The sequence below is a fragment of the Rutidosis leptorrhynchoides genome, chromosome 2 (assembly GCF_046630445.1).
Source record: "Rutidosis leptorrhynchoides isolate AG116_Rl617_1_P2 chromosome 2, CSIRO_AGI_Rlap_v1, whole genome shotgun sequence".
NCBI lineage: Eukaryota > Viridiplantae > Streptophyta > Magnoliopsida > Asterales > Asteraceae > Rutidosis > Rutidosis leptorrhynchoides.
In genome coordinates, this window is record NC_092334.1 from 486,603,006 (window position 1) to 486,620,290 (window position 17,285).

At 36.0% G+C, this 17,285-nt stretch overlaps 1 pseudogene; it reads right to left on the reverse strand.

Moving 5' to 3' along the window:
• Positions 1-17,285, reverse strand: part of LOC139889450 (pleiotropic drug resistance protein 1-like) — a 52,044-nt pseudogene that overhangs the window by 8,120 nt on the left and 26,639 nt on the right.

A 17,285-nucleotide genomic window follows, 5' to 3' on the forward strand; every position in this document is an offset into this window, starting at 1 on the left:
TAAACGGGCTTGAATTTACATGTATAATGGAGATACCGTTTATGAACTAACCTTGAGTGTATAATCTGTGACCACACTAGCTTCTTAACCTTTAGTTGCTGCAGCCTGATAATAACAAAACAACAATTAAGATTTATAAAAAATGTAAAGGATTCAAAATGTTTGTTGTATACGGAGTATAAGTTTCTTACTTTCATGAATACATCAAGATAAGGATCAGGCTTTATGTTTGCTTCTCTTTCTCTTCTTGACAGTTCTACTAACATATCTGCAAATTTATATATTTATTGATGAAATAAGAATGGTACACAAAAAATGTTAACTTAAGAATTATTGTAAAAATCAGAGACTAACCGTAACGTGATCCAACTCCTTGACATCTTGCTGAGAAAGCTAATGTTTCTCTAACAGTCATTTCTCCAATATGAACATCATTTTGGCTAATATAAGCAGAAGTTCTTTCGGGTACAAACTCGTGTAGTTCATGGCCGTTATACGTTACTTTGCCCGAGCTCTACATTAAAAGGGTAGCATTTAGTATAATTTTTCCGAATAGAGATGGGAGTGTGGTGTTTAGATATTATTCCATTAAACAAATTCAGTATTTTTATGCCTGGATAAACAAACATTGCTTTATGATGATCCTAGAACTAATTTTGGGTTGATGTTGACTGTATTTTTTGGAGTAAAAGAAAAAGGAAAGGAATTTGGTGCAGTTATGCTTGTTGTTGACCTTTTGAGATAAAAAAGCAATTTGCATCCTGGAATTTTAGGAGACTTGAAGAGAAGTTGGTTATACAAATCTGATCAAGAAAAGTTTATTGCAAACGTAAGTTGCTAAAAATTTGGATGTCTGCTTTGGTTTGAAATGAAGATTTGAGGGATATAAAAATTTGGTATACTTTGACTTTATCATGTCAAAAAGACCAAAGAAGCAGATTGGATAATTCTGCAAGAATATATGAAGGGGAAGATTTTGGATGTTGAAAACATTATTGTAGTTTGATTTATTAAAGTCCAAATAACAACCACAACAATACCCAATAGCACGAAAGTGAGGTATGGGTTATTAGAGTGCATGGTATAGAGTATGGTGATTGGAGAGGCGTTGGAACAAAACAGAACAAGATTTCAGAAGCCAGATGAGATACCAAACGTTTCAAGCTTAGCCGGTGGCTACGGTTTTGTTGTTTGTGAAGAACCTGCGTACCAAATGGTGTAGTACCCGGAAGGTACTAAAAACTTGTATCTATCTCCCACCATAAATACTTCATTATCTCGTATCCAGCTTCCATGAGAAGAACAGATTCATACAACTTGCATGCATCTTTCACTCTCAATCAGTTTACGATACAAAATTTGATAACCGTCAAATAGTATCTCCGAACTCTATATTTCGTTCATCCGGATCTTCAATCGAGAAATTATTTACGGTACTTTTGGCCAATCAGTTTGCAATTCAATCGAGAATTGAACTCCGGAGATGGATGTTTAACTCCGGCGATAGTTATTAACTCCGACGATGGTTGTGAACTCCGGTGATGGTTTTGAAGTCCGTCAATGGTCTTGATGTCCATCGATGGGTGTTGGTGCTTCATTGTTTGAATTAAAAAAATTGATGAAAAGGGCATAATTATCATTATGCGCCTTTATTTGTAGAATATATAGGGTTTTTTACCTTTTACTAACAGACATTTCTACTTTATTAAGTGAAAAAGAAATACTGACTTACTGAGTAGCAAGATATCTTTTTTAATTAATTAAAATCAATCTACAAAGACCGTTAAATGATACGTAAACGGGTCTTTAGTCAGGTACTCAGTAATCTGGTTTTCTTTAGTACCAAATGGTGTCCTAGAGAAAATTAGGGATGGCAATGAGCGTAAGAAAACCCATGATCTGCGGGTAGCCGTATCTGTGACGGGCGGATATTAATAAAAAATTGTATTCGTGGACACGGGGCGGGTAAAATTTTGTATCCGTTGGCAGGTTGCGGGCGGGTCGCGGGTATCTAATACCCGTCGCTGGTAAAACCCGACCCGTCAATCTGTGATGTCCGTTTGAGCTACCCGCGGGTATACCCGTTTACCTGCACATCTACTTAATTATATAATATATAATTTAAATTTTCATAATTATTCACGGGTTTACCTGCGGGTAGTGGGTATCCGCAATTAAAAATTAGTTAAAGTGCGCATTTTATAAACCCGCGGGTTTACCCACGGGTCGCGGGTACGCGCAGAAAAATTGACCCGTTGAAGGGTAAACGGGTACTCGCGGATAAGGAAAAATCCTGGCGGGCGGATCGCGGATATTAAGTATCCGTGCCCGTTACCTGCGGGTGTCATCCCTAGAGAAAACCTGGACTAGCCATAAGCCTAAATGTAACACTCACTCTCAAAAACTAGCTTTTAAAATTGAGTTTTACACTTAAACTTATGGCTAGTCCGAACTCACCTTTGGTTCATCCCAGAGTGAGTTTCAGATCAACTTTAATACAAATGGTATCAAACCCCAAGTAGCCATGATATCCCTTCTTTTGGCGGGTCCAATGAAATGTCCCGTTCTTATTGATTAAAAACGTTCCATATTAATTGATTTCGTTGCGAGGTTTTGACCTCTATATGAGACGTTTTTCAAAGACTGCATTCATTTTAAAACAAACCATAACCTTTATTTCATCAATAAAGGTTTAAAAAGCTTTACGTAGATTATCAAATAATAATAATCTAAAATATCTTGTTTACACACGACCATTACATAATGGTTTACAATACAAATATGTTACAACAAAATAAGTTTCTTGAATGCAGTTTTTACACAATATCATACAAGCATGGACTCCAAATCTCGTCCTTATTTAAGTATGCGACAGCGGAAGCTCTTAATAATCACCTGAGAATAAACATGCTTAAAACGTCAACAAAAATGTTGGTGAGTTATAGATTTAACCTATATATATCAAATCATAATAATAGACCACAAGATTTCATATTTCAATACACATCCCATACATAGAGATAAAAATCATTCATATGGTGAACACCTGGTAACCGACAATAACAAGATGCATATATAAGAATATCCCCATCATTCCGGGACACCCTTCGGATATGATATAAATTTCGAAGTACTAAAGCATCCGGTACTTTGGATGGGGTTTGTTAGGCCCAATAGATCTATCTTTAGGATTCGCGTCAATTAGGGTGTCTGTTCCCTAATTCTTAGATTACCAGACTTAATAAAAAGGGGCATATTCGATTTCGATAATTCAACCATAGAATGTAGTTTCACGTACTTGTGTCTATTTTGTAAATCATTTATAAAACCTGCATGTATTCTCATCCCAAAAATATTAGATTTTAAAAGTGGGACTATAACTCACTTTCACAGATTTTTACTTCGTCGGGAAGTAAGACTTGGCCACTGGTTGATTCACGAACCTATAACAATATATACATATATATCAAAGTATGTTCAAAATATATTTACAACACTTTTAATATATTTTGATGTTTTAAGTTTATTAAGTCAGCTGTCCTCGTTAGTAACCTACAACTAGTTGTCCACAGTTAGATGTACAGAAATAAATTGATAAATATTATCTTGAATCAATCCACGACTCAGTGTATACGTATCTCAGTATTGATCACAACTCAAACTATATATATTTTGGAATCAACCTCAACCCTGTATAGCTAACTCCAACATTCACATATAGAGTGTCTATGGTTGTTCCGAAATATATATAGATGTGTCGATATGATAGGTCGAAACATTGTATACGTGTCTATGGTATCTCAAGATTACATAATATACAATACAAGTTGATTAAGTTATGGTTGGAATAGATTTGTTACCAATTTTCACGTAGCTAAAATGAGAAAAATTATCCAATCTTGTTTTACCCATAACTTCTTCATTTTAAATCCGTTTTGAGTGAATCAAATTGCTATGGTTTCATATTGAACTCTATTTTATGAATATAAACAGAAAAAGTATAGGTTTATAGTCAGAAAAATAAGTTACAAGTCGTTTTTGTAAAGGTAGTCATTTCAGTCGAAAGAACGACGTCTAGATGACCATTTTAGAAAACATACTTCCACTTTGAGTTTAACCATAATTTTTGGATATAGTTTCATGTTCATAATAAAAATAATTTTCTCAGAATAACAACTTTTAAATCAAAGTTTATCATAGTTTTTAATTAACTAACCCAAAACAGCCCGCGGTGTTACTACGACGGCGTAAATCCGGTTTTACGGTGTTTTTCGTGTTTCCAGGTTTTAAATCATTAAGTTAGCATATCATATAGATATAGAACATGTGTTTAGTTGATTTTAAAAGTCAAGTTAGAAGGATTAACTTTTGTTTGCGAACAAGTTTAGAATTAACTAAACTATGTTCTAGTGATTACAAGTTTAAACCTTCGAATAAGATAGCTTTATATGTATGAATCGAATGATGTTATGAACATCATTACTACCTTAATTTCCTTGGATAAACCTACTGGAAAAGAGAAAAATGGATCTAGCTTCAATGGATCCTTGGATGGCTCGAAGTTCTTGAAGCAGAATCATGACACGAAAACAAGTTCAAGTAAGATCATCACTTGAAATAAGATTGTTATAGTTATAGAAATTGAACCAAAGTTTGAATATGATTATTACCTTGTATTAGAATGATAACCTACTGTAAGAAACAAAGATTTCTTGAGGTTGGATGATCACCTTACAAGATTAGAAGTGAGCTAGCAAACTTGAAAGTATTCTTGATTTTATGAAACTAGAACTTTTGGAATTTATGAAGAACACTTAGAACTTGAAGATAGAACTTGAGAGAGATCAATTAGATGAAGAAAATTGAAGAATGAAAGTGTTTGTAGGTGTTTTTGGTCGTTGGTGTATGGATTAGATATAAAGGATATGTAATTTTGTTTTCATGTAAATAAGTCATGAATGATTACTCATATTTTTGTAATTTTATGAGATATTTCATGCTAGTTGCCAAATGATGGTTCCCACATGTGTTAGGTGACTCACATGGGCTGCTAAGAGCTGATCATTGGAGTGTATATACCAATAGTACATACATCTAAAAGCTGTGTATTGTACGAGTACGAATACGGGTGCATACGAGTAGAATTGTTGATGAAACTGAACGAGGATGTAATTGTAAGAATTTTTGTTAAGTAGAAGTATTTTGATAAGTGTCTTGAAGTCTTTCAAAAGTGTATGAATACATATTAAAACACTACATGTATATACATTTTAACTGAGTCGTTAAGTCATCGTTAGTCGTTACATGTAAATGTTGTTTTGAAACCTTTAGGTTAACGATCTTGTTAAATGTTGTTAACCCAATGTTTATAATATCAAATGAGATTTTAAATTATTATATTATCATGATATTATCATGTATGAATATCTCTTAATATGATATATATACATTAAATGTCTTTACAACGATAATCGTTACATATATGTCTCGTTTAAAAATCATTAAGTTAGTAGTCTTGTTTTTACATATGTAGTTCATTGTTAATATACTTAATGATATGTTTACTTATCATAGTATCATGTTAACTATATATATATATCCATATATATGTCATCATATATTTTTTACAAGTTTTAACGTTCGTGAATCACCGGTCAAGTTGGGTGGTCAATTGTCTATATGAAACATATTTCAATTAATCAAGTCTTAACAAGTTTGATTGCTTAACATGTTGGAAACATTTAATCATGTAAATATCAATCTCAAATAATATATATAAACATGAAAAAGTTCGGGTCACTACAGTACCTACCCGTTAAATAAATTTCGTCCCGAAATTTTAAGCTGTTGAAGGTGTTGACGAATCTTCTGGAAATAGATGCGGGTATTTCTTCTTCATCTGATCTTCACTCTCCCAGGTGAACTCGGGTCCTCTACGAGCATTCCATCGAACCTTAACAATTGGTATCTTGTTTTGCTTAAGTCTTTTAACTTCACGATCCATTATTTCGACGGGTTCTTCGATGAATTGGAGTTTTTCGTTGATTTGGATTTCATCTAACGGAATAGTGAGATCTTCTTTAGCAAAACATTTCTTCAAATTCGAGACGTGGAAAGTGTTATGTACAGCCGCGAGTTGTTGAGGTAACTCAAGTCGGTAAGCTACTGGTCCGACACGATCAATAATCTTGAATGGTCCAATATACCTTGGATTTAATTTCCCTCGTTTACCAAATCGAACAATGCCTTTCCAAGGTGCAACTTTAAGCATGACCATCTCTCCAATTTCAAATTCTATATCTTTTCTTTTAATGTCAGCGTAGCTCTTTTGTCGACTTTGGGCGGTTTTCAACCGTTGTTGAATTTGGATGATCTTCTCGGTAGTTTCTTGTATAATCTCCGGACCCGTAATCTGTCTATCCCCCACTTCACTCCAACAAATCGGAGACCTGCACTTTCTACCATAAAGTGCTTCAAACGGCGCCATCTCAATGCTTGAATGGTAGCTGTTGTTGTAGGAAAATTCTGCTAACGGTAGATGTCGATCCCAACTGTTTCCGAAATCAATAACACATGCTCGTAGCATATCTTCAAGCGTTTGTATCGTCCTTTTGCTCTGCCCATCAGTTTGTGGATGATGATGGAATTCAATACATAAACAAAGTCACAAACCCATTTTGTTACATATAAATTCGTGTGTATATGTATATATAAAGCGGAAGCAATTTCAAGTTTATGCATGTAAAGTTTAACCCTTTTAAATTTGAAATCCATTAAAGATCTAGTCTTGAAAATACACTTAAATGTAAATAGAGCTAGTTAGATGTTTATACCTACTCCAAAATGGAGGTGAAGAACTAGGATGAAGAAGATGATGTAGATGAAGAAAACTTCTAACTTGAAGCCTCAAATCTTTGATACCCACAAGCAATAATCAACACCCAAGACTTGGTTAGGATTTTAGACACTTAATTACTTGCAAAAATCAACCAAGAATCCCTTGAAGAAGCTCCAAAATTTCGGCCAAAAAGGGGAGGAGAAAGGAGAGGAAATTGCAAGTATTATTTTCAAAATGCTAGAGTCAAAGAGTGTGTTAAAAGTTGCACCAATGCATGTGTATTAGTCATAATTATATGGAGTAATCAAGGAAGGGTGGTTGGCACCTAGGAGCCTTCAAAAAAATGGCCCCCCACCCCTTCCATTTATTTTATATTTTATTACATATTTATAAAACATACATGCATTTAGTTGTAAGTATTTTATTTTATAAGCCTTTTATAAAATAAAATGCAACACACATATGTTACATACACTTTATATTATTTATAACCTATACAAATAATATACAACATGTAGTAACTTATAATTATCCAAATAATTATATCTAGCATTTATTTTAGAAAACCAATTTCTAAAATTCAAGTGTCGTGTATTTGCTTTAATGATCCGATTGTCAAAACAAATACATAAAGTGTTGATAGCTTGTTATTGGGTATGACCCGACTTGGATCACAACATGTAAGCCACATTAATTTATTATGTCTCTCGGGCACAAGAAAATCCTTCAATCTCCCACTTGCACGAGAAACATAAGGAATTAATGCAAGTGACAGATACCACCTAACGACCGTCCATCACCCCCAACATGTTATGACTTAGTGCCATTCAATAACATCATCCCTTTCGAGTTTCCATTTCGAATATGATTTAGGTGAATCTTTCAATATATCCTTTTGCCCTAGATGTCATGTTAAATCCAAGAGACATAGAATGATCACTCTCTTATAGATTTAACTTTGTCAGGCCTCAGACATCTGACTCTCAACGAATAAGAGGGACAAATTCCATCTTGACTACATACGTCCTAGACATTACACTTCGTACCATACCTGAAACCTCCCTTATGTACTACCATGTTTCAGAATAGCGAAGGAAAGAATCAAGGCACAATATTCGGTGAATATCTGAACCCAATATGTGTCTCAGGTCAGAGGATATAATGATATTCTCCTTTACTCAAGATTACATGTGATCAACCACAAAGGTTCCATATAGTAATCTTGAGAGCGGGTCTTCCAATATTTGTGTCCCACAAATATCTATGAACCTTGGTTGCAACCTTGCCCTACATTCACCATTTGAATGTTAACCAATCCAAGTTCATAATAGTCTAGACCTCACACTTGTTCCCACAAATGTGATCAACTACGGAATTTAGAATAATAATTTATTCATGGATAAAATATGCTAAATTGGAACATGACTCATAATTTAAATTAATACCATAATTATATTAATGAGTTTGAACTAATTCGTTCCGTTACAATACATAAAGTAGATCAATTCCAATCACTAGAATGTCGAAGCCCTAATGCACAAACATGTCCCTCATGTTTTGGCCCATGTAAAAGCTTCGTGAGTGGATCCGCAACATTTTGATCTGTGTGAACTTTGTGAATACATATCTTTCCCTTTTCAACCTCATCCCTAATGTAGTTGAATCTCCGCTCAATGTGACGAGTCTTTTGATGAGCACGAGGTTCCTTGATTTGAGCAATCGCACCCTCGTTGTCACAAAAGATCTCAAGAGGGTCCTGAATGGAAGGGACCACTCCTAAGTCGTCGATGAATTTCTTCATCCATGCAGCTTCCTGAGCTGCCAATGAGGCGGCAATGTACTCCGACTCTGTAGTGGATAACGCAACAACTTCCTGTTTCGCACTCTTCCAAGAGACCGCACCACCATTTAACATGAATACATAACCGGATTGTGACCGAGAGTCATCTCGATCAGTTTGGAAACTCGCGTCCACGTAACCTTTTACAACGAGTTCCTCCTCACCAGACCCATATATTAGAAACATATCCTTAGTCCTTCTAAGGTATTTCAATATACATTTAACCGCAGTCCAATGACTATTTCCTGGGTTATTCTGGTATCTACTTGTCAAGCTTAGAGCGCATGACACATCCGGTCTAGTACATATCATTGCATACATGATAGACCCAATAGCAGATGCGTATGGGACTTTCTTCATTCTTTCTTGTTCATCTTTCGTGGTAGGACACTGAGATGAACTGAGAACGGTTCCTCTTTGAATAGGTACCAAACCTTTCTTAGAGTTTTCCATCTTGAACCTTTTCAAGACCTTATCAATGTATGTACTTTGACTTAAGCCTATCAATCTCTTGGATCTATTCCTATAGATTCCAATCCCCAATATATATTGTGCTTCTCCAAGATCCTTAATGGAGAAGCAACTTTTTAACCAAGTTTTGACCTCTTGCATTGTGGTTATATCATTCCCAAATAATAATACGTCATCCACATATAGCACAAGGAACATTATGGAGCTCCCACTAGCCTTCTTGTATACACAAGCTTCATCACCATTTTTAATAAAGCCAAATTTCTTTGCCTCTTCATTAAAACGATGATTCCACATTCTCGATGCTTGTTTCAACCCATAGATTGATTTCTTTAACTTGCATACTTTTTTAGGATTTTTCGGATCGACAAAACCTTCGGGCTGTGCCATATAGACATCTTCCTCAAGATATCCATTTAGGAAAGCGGTTTTGACATCCATTTGCCAAATTTCGTAATCATAATGAGCAGCGATGGCAAATAATATCCTAATAGACTTTAGCATTGCCACAGGCGAGAAGGTCTCATCATAGTCAACCCCTTGAGTTTGAGTGAAACCCTTTGCTACAAGTCTAGCTTTGTATGTATCCAAGTTTCCATGTATGTTGGTTTTCATCTTGAAAATCCACTTGCAATCAACTAGCTTAGAGCTAGGAGGTTGCTCAACAAGTTCCCAAACTTGGTTTTCATACATGGATTGCATCTCGGCGTTCATGGCTTCCTGCCATTTATCTTTATCTATCCTTGATAAAGCATCTTTGTAGTTTGTCGGTTCATCCAAATCAACCGTATAGCAACCATCCACGAGAAACCCATATCTCTCGGGAGGATTACTAATCCTACTAGATCTTCGAACGTCTTGTGTACCTTGATCATCCACTTGATCATTTTCAGCATCCTCATGTTGAGTGCTAGTGTCAACCAATTGTGTATCATCGGCTTGATCTTGTACCTCTACAAGATCTATTTTTCTTTCACCATCACCTTCCATAAGGAACTTGGTTTCAAGGAATTCCGCTTTCCGAGCTACAAATACCGTTTGCTCGGATGGATCATAGAAGTAATATCCCATGTCATCTTTGGGATATCCTATGAAGATACACTTTGTGGATCGAGCATGTAGCTTATTTGCTACATAACGCTTAGGATAAGCTTCACATCCCCATACTTTCAAGTATGAAAGAGAAGGAGGTTTTCCAAACCACATCTCATGAGGAGTTCGTTCCACTTTCTTGGTTGGGGCCATATTTAAAATACGAGCCGCGGAGCTTAGACAATAACCCCAAAATGATAGAGGTAACGAGCTTCTAGCCATCATAGATCGAACCATATCCATTAGGGTTCGGTTCCTCCTTTCGGATACTCCATTAAGTTGGGGTGTTCCGGGTGGAGTAAGTTGTGAGATGATCCCACAACTCCTAAGATGATCTTGGAAGGCATCGCTTAGGTATTCACCTCCTCTATCGGTACGAAGTACCTTGATTGTCCTATTGAGTTGATTTTGTACTTCGTTTTGATATTCTTTGAATGCTTTAAACGTTTCGTCCTTGTGTCTTAGTAAATAGACATATCCGAAACGACTAAAGTCATCAATGAAAGTAACAAAGTATCTTTCACCATTCCTAGTTATGGGTTTAAAGGGTCCACATACATCCGAATGTATTAAACCCAATAAATCTTTAGCCCTTTCATGAGTGCCTTTGAAAGGTGCTTTAGTCATCTTGCCTTGTAAACAAGATTCACATACATCAAACGAATCCATTTCATTTGATTTCAAAAGTCCATTCCTTTGAAGTGTATGCATTCGGTTCTTGTTTATATGTCCAAGGCGACAATGCCATAAATAGGAATCACTCAAATCCCTTTTGAGTTTCTTGGTGCTAGTATGGTATATTGAGCTATTAGATGATGCATCATCATGAACCAATTCATAAATTCCATTTGAAGGCGTAGCCTTGAAATAGAATATATCATCTTTAGAAAAATGGATATCATTATCAATAAAATTAACATTGAAACCACATTGTCTTAAGCGAGAAATAGAAATAATGTTTCGACATAAATCCGGTGCATACAAAACATTTTCTAAAATAAGCTCCAATCCACTTGGAAGCTTCAAAACAAATTCTCCTTGAGCTTTAACATGCACCTTTGCACCATTGCCCATATAGAGACTTGATGTTCCCGCTTTATGATCACTTCTTTTGAACCCCTGCAAAGAATTGCAAATATGAGTTCCACATCCCGTGTCTAATACCCATGTATTAGAAGAAGTAATACTAAGCTCTATATATACCATATATATATTACCTGAGGTTTGCCCTGCATCCCTCTTGTCCTTCAACTCTTTAAGATAGACCGGACAGTTTCGTTTCCAATGACCCATCTCACCGCAACCGAAACATGGGTCTTCCTTGGGGTTTGCCTTCTCGGCTACCTTTTGCTTCTTGGCCTTGTTGATGGTTGGGGTAACCATCTTCCCCTTCCCTTTGCCTTGATGGACGGGTCCTTTTCTCTTAGCCACCTTTGGCTTAGAGGTGTTACCTTTAGACCCACCTTGATCGATTGCTAACACGGGTAAAGCTCTTTTACCCATGCTTGTTTCCGCCGTCCTAAGCATACCATGAAGCTCACCTATGCTCTTATCCATCCCATTCATGTTGTAATTAATTACAAATTGATCAAACCTCTTTGATAGGGAGTTAAGGATAAGATCGGTGGCTAACTCATTAGATATGTTAAGGTTGAGACGGTTAGCACGATCGATAAGGCTTTTCATCTTAAGTACATAAGATGAAACCGATTGGGATTCGTCCATACGACAAGCATGAAGCGCCCGAACCGTTTCGAAACGCTCAACACGTGCTTGTTGGAGAAACATCTCCTTCAATTGTGTTATCATGTCGTAAGCGCTATGATGCTCGAAATCCTTTTGGAGTTCGGGTATCATAGTCCCAAGCATTAAGCATGAGACTTGAAGGGAGTCGTGGCAATACTTATCGTAAGAGGCCATTGCCTCCACATCACTCTCATCCGGTTGGTCGGGAATGGGGTCCTCAAGCACATACATTTTATCCTCTTGTTTGAGGACAATCCGAAGATTGCGGAACCAATCCATAAAATTTGTATGGTTGAGTTTGTCTTTCTCGAGGAGAGACCGTAACGATAGGTTGTTAAAGTTAAGTGGTGCGTTGTTCATGTTGTTGTTGTTATTAGCGGCCATCTACAAAATTCAACAAAGTTCTTTTAAGTATCGATTTGGATTCAATACCCTTTTAATTTGTTTTATTAAATATTAGAATCCAACGGTAAATCAAATTTCGGTTAGGTGACCTTTATCCCGTCATTTGATTTAGCTAGGTAGTCATAATGACAATTGCAATCCTTTTGCAACTTCTAAGTTATGGGATCATGCAATCCTTTTGCATGGCATATTAATCCCATCAACGCCTATTTGTTCCTCATGCTTCGGTGACCCTAAGTTCATGATTCCCAAATCAAGTCGTCCTACTTGTGTAGACATGTAGACTTAACATACAAGTGGTTAGGTGACCTTTATCCCACAAGCATGCAAAGTGTACTTTATTCATATTAGTTCACTCATGACGGTTAGGTGACCTTTATCCCATCATGAGATTCCTAATATGTCTAAGTGTTTCCACAAAAGGATGGCGTTTAACTTGTTTATCTTGTATTTAGTAAAGGGATTTTAGGTTTTCTACATTCTAGTTTAGAAAACAAAGTGCTATACACCAACATGCATTTGGTGTGTAGTATGTTTATGAAAAACCCATTTTCATGTGCCTTTTAGTAACCAATTACTAGTTTTAACCATTTCATTACCTTTTTAAATAAACCATTTTATTCAAGTCTAATAACCAATTATTAGTGTCATTTTGTTATGTTTTATTATAACCATTTTATAATGTATTATGCAAGTGTAATCATGTGATGATCTTGTAGCAACCAAACATACAAACATACACAAACATGCATAGCAAAGTGTTCACAATCAAGAGCCATTTTGGTAGACATTTGTTTAGCCAATAAACAAATGTCACCTAAGGGGTTAAACCAAAGTAAGAGATTTTACCAAAATCTCCCACTTAATCTTGTAATCTTCAAAACTTCATCTTGTAATCTTCTTCATGAATCTTCACTTTCATTTTACAAAATCATATCCTAATACAATTTTTCTAGAAAATGAAATAACAACCTATTCTATTTTACAAACCAAAATAGAACAAATTACATACAAAATACAAGATTAATTACAACTTTTACAAACCAAAATTACAAAATAATTACAAGCCATATGAATGAATATTACACCCATGAATAATCACCAAATCAATCAACCAAACAAACACATGGCCTAGGCTCGATTGTGAACAACAACATAACATCAAACATGGCCAAAACTTGAAATCCCAAACCCATTTTTGGGACCAAATATTTCGGCCATCACCATACACCCACCAAAACTCAATATTTTTACATTCTACTTTCATGCATGTTGGTAGATTGTAAAGAAAGTGAGTTTACTAGCCAAAAACAAGAAGCATATTAACAAGACTTTGGCTCTAGATACCATTGATGGAATTCAATACATAAACAAAGTCACAAACCCATTTTGTTACATATAAATTCGTGTGTATATGTATATATAAAGCGGAAGCAATTTCAAGTTTATGCATGTAAAGTTTAACCCTTTTAAATTTGAAATCCATTAAAGATCTAGTCTTGAAAATACACTTAAATGTAAATAGAGCTAGTTAGATGTTTATACCTACTCCAAAATGGAGGTGAAGAACTAGGATGAAGAAGATGATGTAGATGAAGAAAACTTCTAACTTGAAGCCTCAAATCTTTGATACCCACAAGCAATAATCAACACCCAAGACTTGGTTAGGATTTTAGACACTTAATTACTTGCAAAAATCAACCAAGAATCCCTTGAAGAAGCTCCAAAATTTCGGCCAAAAAGGGGAGGAGAAAGGAGAGGAAATTGCAAGTATTATTTTCAAAATGCTAGAGTCAAAGAGTGTGTTAAAAGTTGCACCAATGCATGTGTATTAGTCATAATTATATGGAGTAATCAAGGAAGGGTGGTTGGCACCTAGGAGCCTTCAAAAAAATGGCCCCCCACCCCTTCCATTTATTTTATATTTTATTACATATTTATAAAACATACATGCATTTAGTTGTAAGTATTTTATTTTATAAGCCTTTTATAAAATAAAATGCAACACACATATGTTACATACACTTTATATTATTTATAACCTATACAAATAATATACAACATGTAGTAACTTATAATTATCCAAATAATTATATCTAGCATTTATTTTAGAAAACCAATTTCTAAAATTCAAGTGTCGTGTATTTGCTTTAATGATCCGATTGTCAAAACAAATACATAAAGTGTTGATAGCTTGTTATTGGGTATGACCCGACTTGGATCACAACATGTAAGCCACATTAATTTATTATGTCTCTCGGGCACAAGAAAATCCTTCAGATGATAGGCAGTACTCATGTCTAGACGAGTTCCTAATGCTTGCTGTAATGTCTGCCAGAATCTTGAAATAAATCTGCCATCCCTATCAGAGATAATAGATATTGGTATTCCATGTCTGGAGATGACTTCCTTCAAATACAGTCGTGCTAACTTCTCCATCTTGTCATCTTCTCTTATTGGCAGGAAGTGTGCTGATTTGGTGAGACGATCAACTATTACCCAAATAGTATCAAAACCACTTGCAGTCCTTGGCAATTTAGTGATGAAATCCATGGTAATGTTTTCCCATTTCCATTCCGGGATTTCGGGTTGTTGAAGTAGACCTGATGGTTTCTGATGCTCAGCTTTGACCTTAGAACACGTCAAACATTCTCCTACATATTTAGCAACATCGGCTTTCATACCCGGCCACCAAAAATGTTTCTTGAGATCCTTGTACATCTTCCCCGTTCCAGGATGTATTGAGTATCTGGTTTTATGAGCTTCTCTAAGTACCATTTCTCTCATATCTCCAAATTTTGGTACCCAAATCCTTTCAGCCCTATACCGGGTTCCGTCTTCCCGAATATTAAGATGCTTCTCCGATCCTTTGGGTATTTCATCCTTTAAATTTCCCTCTTTTAAAACTCCTTGTTGCGCCTCCTTTATTTGAGTAGTAAGGTTATTATGAATCATTATATTCATAGATTTTACTCGAATAGGTTCTCTGTCCTTCCTGCTCAAGGCATCGGCTACCACATTTGCCTTCCCCGGGTGGCAACGAATCTCAAAGTCGTAATCATTCAATAATTCAATCCACCTACGCTGCCTCATATTCAGTTGTTTCTGATTAAATATGTGTTGAAGACTTTTGTGGTCGGTATATATAATACTTTTAACCCCATATAAGTAGTGCCTCCAAGTCTTTAATGCAAAAACAACTGCGCCTAATTCCAAATCATGCGTCGTATAATTTTGTTCGTGAATCTTCAATTGTCTAGACGCATAAGCAATCACCTTCGTTCGTTGCATTAATACACAACCGAGACCTTGCTTTGATGCGTCACAATAAATCACAAAATCATCATTCCCTTCAGGCAATGACAATATAGGTGCCGTAGTTAGCTTTTTCTTCAATAACTGAAACGCTTTCTCTTGTTCATCATTCCATTCAAATTTCTTCCCTTTATGCGTTAATGCAGTCAAGGGTTTTGCTATTCTGGAAAAGTCTTGGATGAACCTTCTGTAGTAACCAGCTAGTCCTAAAAACTGGCGTATGTGTTTCGGAGTTTTCGGGGTTTCCCACTTTTCAACAGTTTCTATCTTTGCCGGATCCACCTTAATACCTTCTTTGTTCACTATGTGACCGAGGAATTGAACTTCTTCCAACCAAAATGCACACTTTGAAAACTTAGCGTACAATTCTTCCTTCCTCAATACTTCTAACACCTTTCTCAAATGTTCACCGTGTTCTTGGTCATTCTTTGAGTAAATAAGTATGTCATCAATGAAAACAATGACAAACTTGTCAATGTATGGTCCACACACTCGGTTCATAAGGTCCATGAACAAAGCTGGTGCATTAGTTAAACCAAACGGCATGACCATAAACTCGTAATGACCGTAACGTGTTCTGAAAGCAGTCTTTGGAATATCATCTTCTTTCACCCGCATTTGATGATACCCGGAACGTAAGTCAATCTTTGAATAAACAGACGAGCCTTGTAGTTGATCAAATAAGTCGTCGATTCTCGGTAGTGGGTAGCGGTTCTTGATGGTAAGTTTGTTCAACTCTCGGTAGTCGATACACAACCTGAATGTACCATCTTTCTTCTTGATAAACAAAACAGGAGCTCCCCACGGTGATGTGCTTGGTCGAATGAAACCACGCTCTAAAAGTTCTTGTAATTGGCTTTGCAGTTCTTTCATCTCGCTGGGTGCGAGTCTGTAAGGAGCACGAGCTATTGGTGCAGCTCCTGGTACAAGATCTATTTGAAATTCAACGGATCGATGTGGGGGTAATCCCGGTAATTCTTTCGGAAATACATCGGGAAATTCTTTTGCAATGGGAACATCATTGATGCTCTTTTCTTCAGTTTGTACTTTCTCGACGTGTGCTAGAACAGCATAGCAACCTTTTCTTATTAGTTTTTGTGCCTTCAAATTACTAATAAGATGTAGCTTCGTGTTGCCCTTTTCTCCGTACACCATTAAGGGTTTTCCTTTTTCTCGTATAATGCGAATTGCATTTTTGTAACAAACGATCTCTGCTTTCACTTCTTTCAACCAGTCCATACCGATTATCACATCAAAACTCCCTAACTCTACTGGTATCAAATCAATCTTAAATGTTTCGCTAACCAGTTTAATTTCTCGATTCCGACATATATTATCTGCTGAAATTAATTTACCATTTGCTAATTCGAGTAAAAATTTACTATCCAAAGGCGTCAATGGACAACTTAATTTAGCACAAAAATCTCTACTCATATAGCTTCTATCCGCACCCGAATCAAATAAAACGTAAGCAGATTTATTGTCAATAAGAAACGTACCCGTAACAAGCTCCGGGTCTTCCTGTGCCTCTGCCACATTAATATTGAAAACTCTTCCGCGGCCTTGTCCATTCGTGTT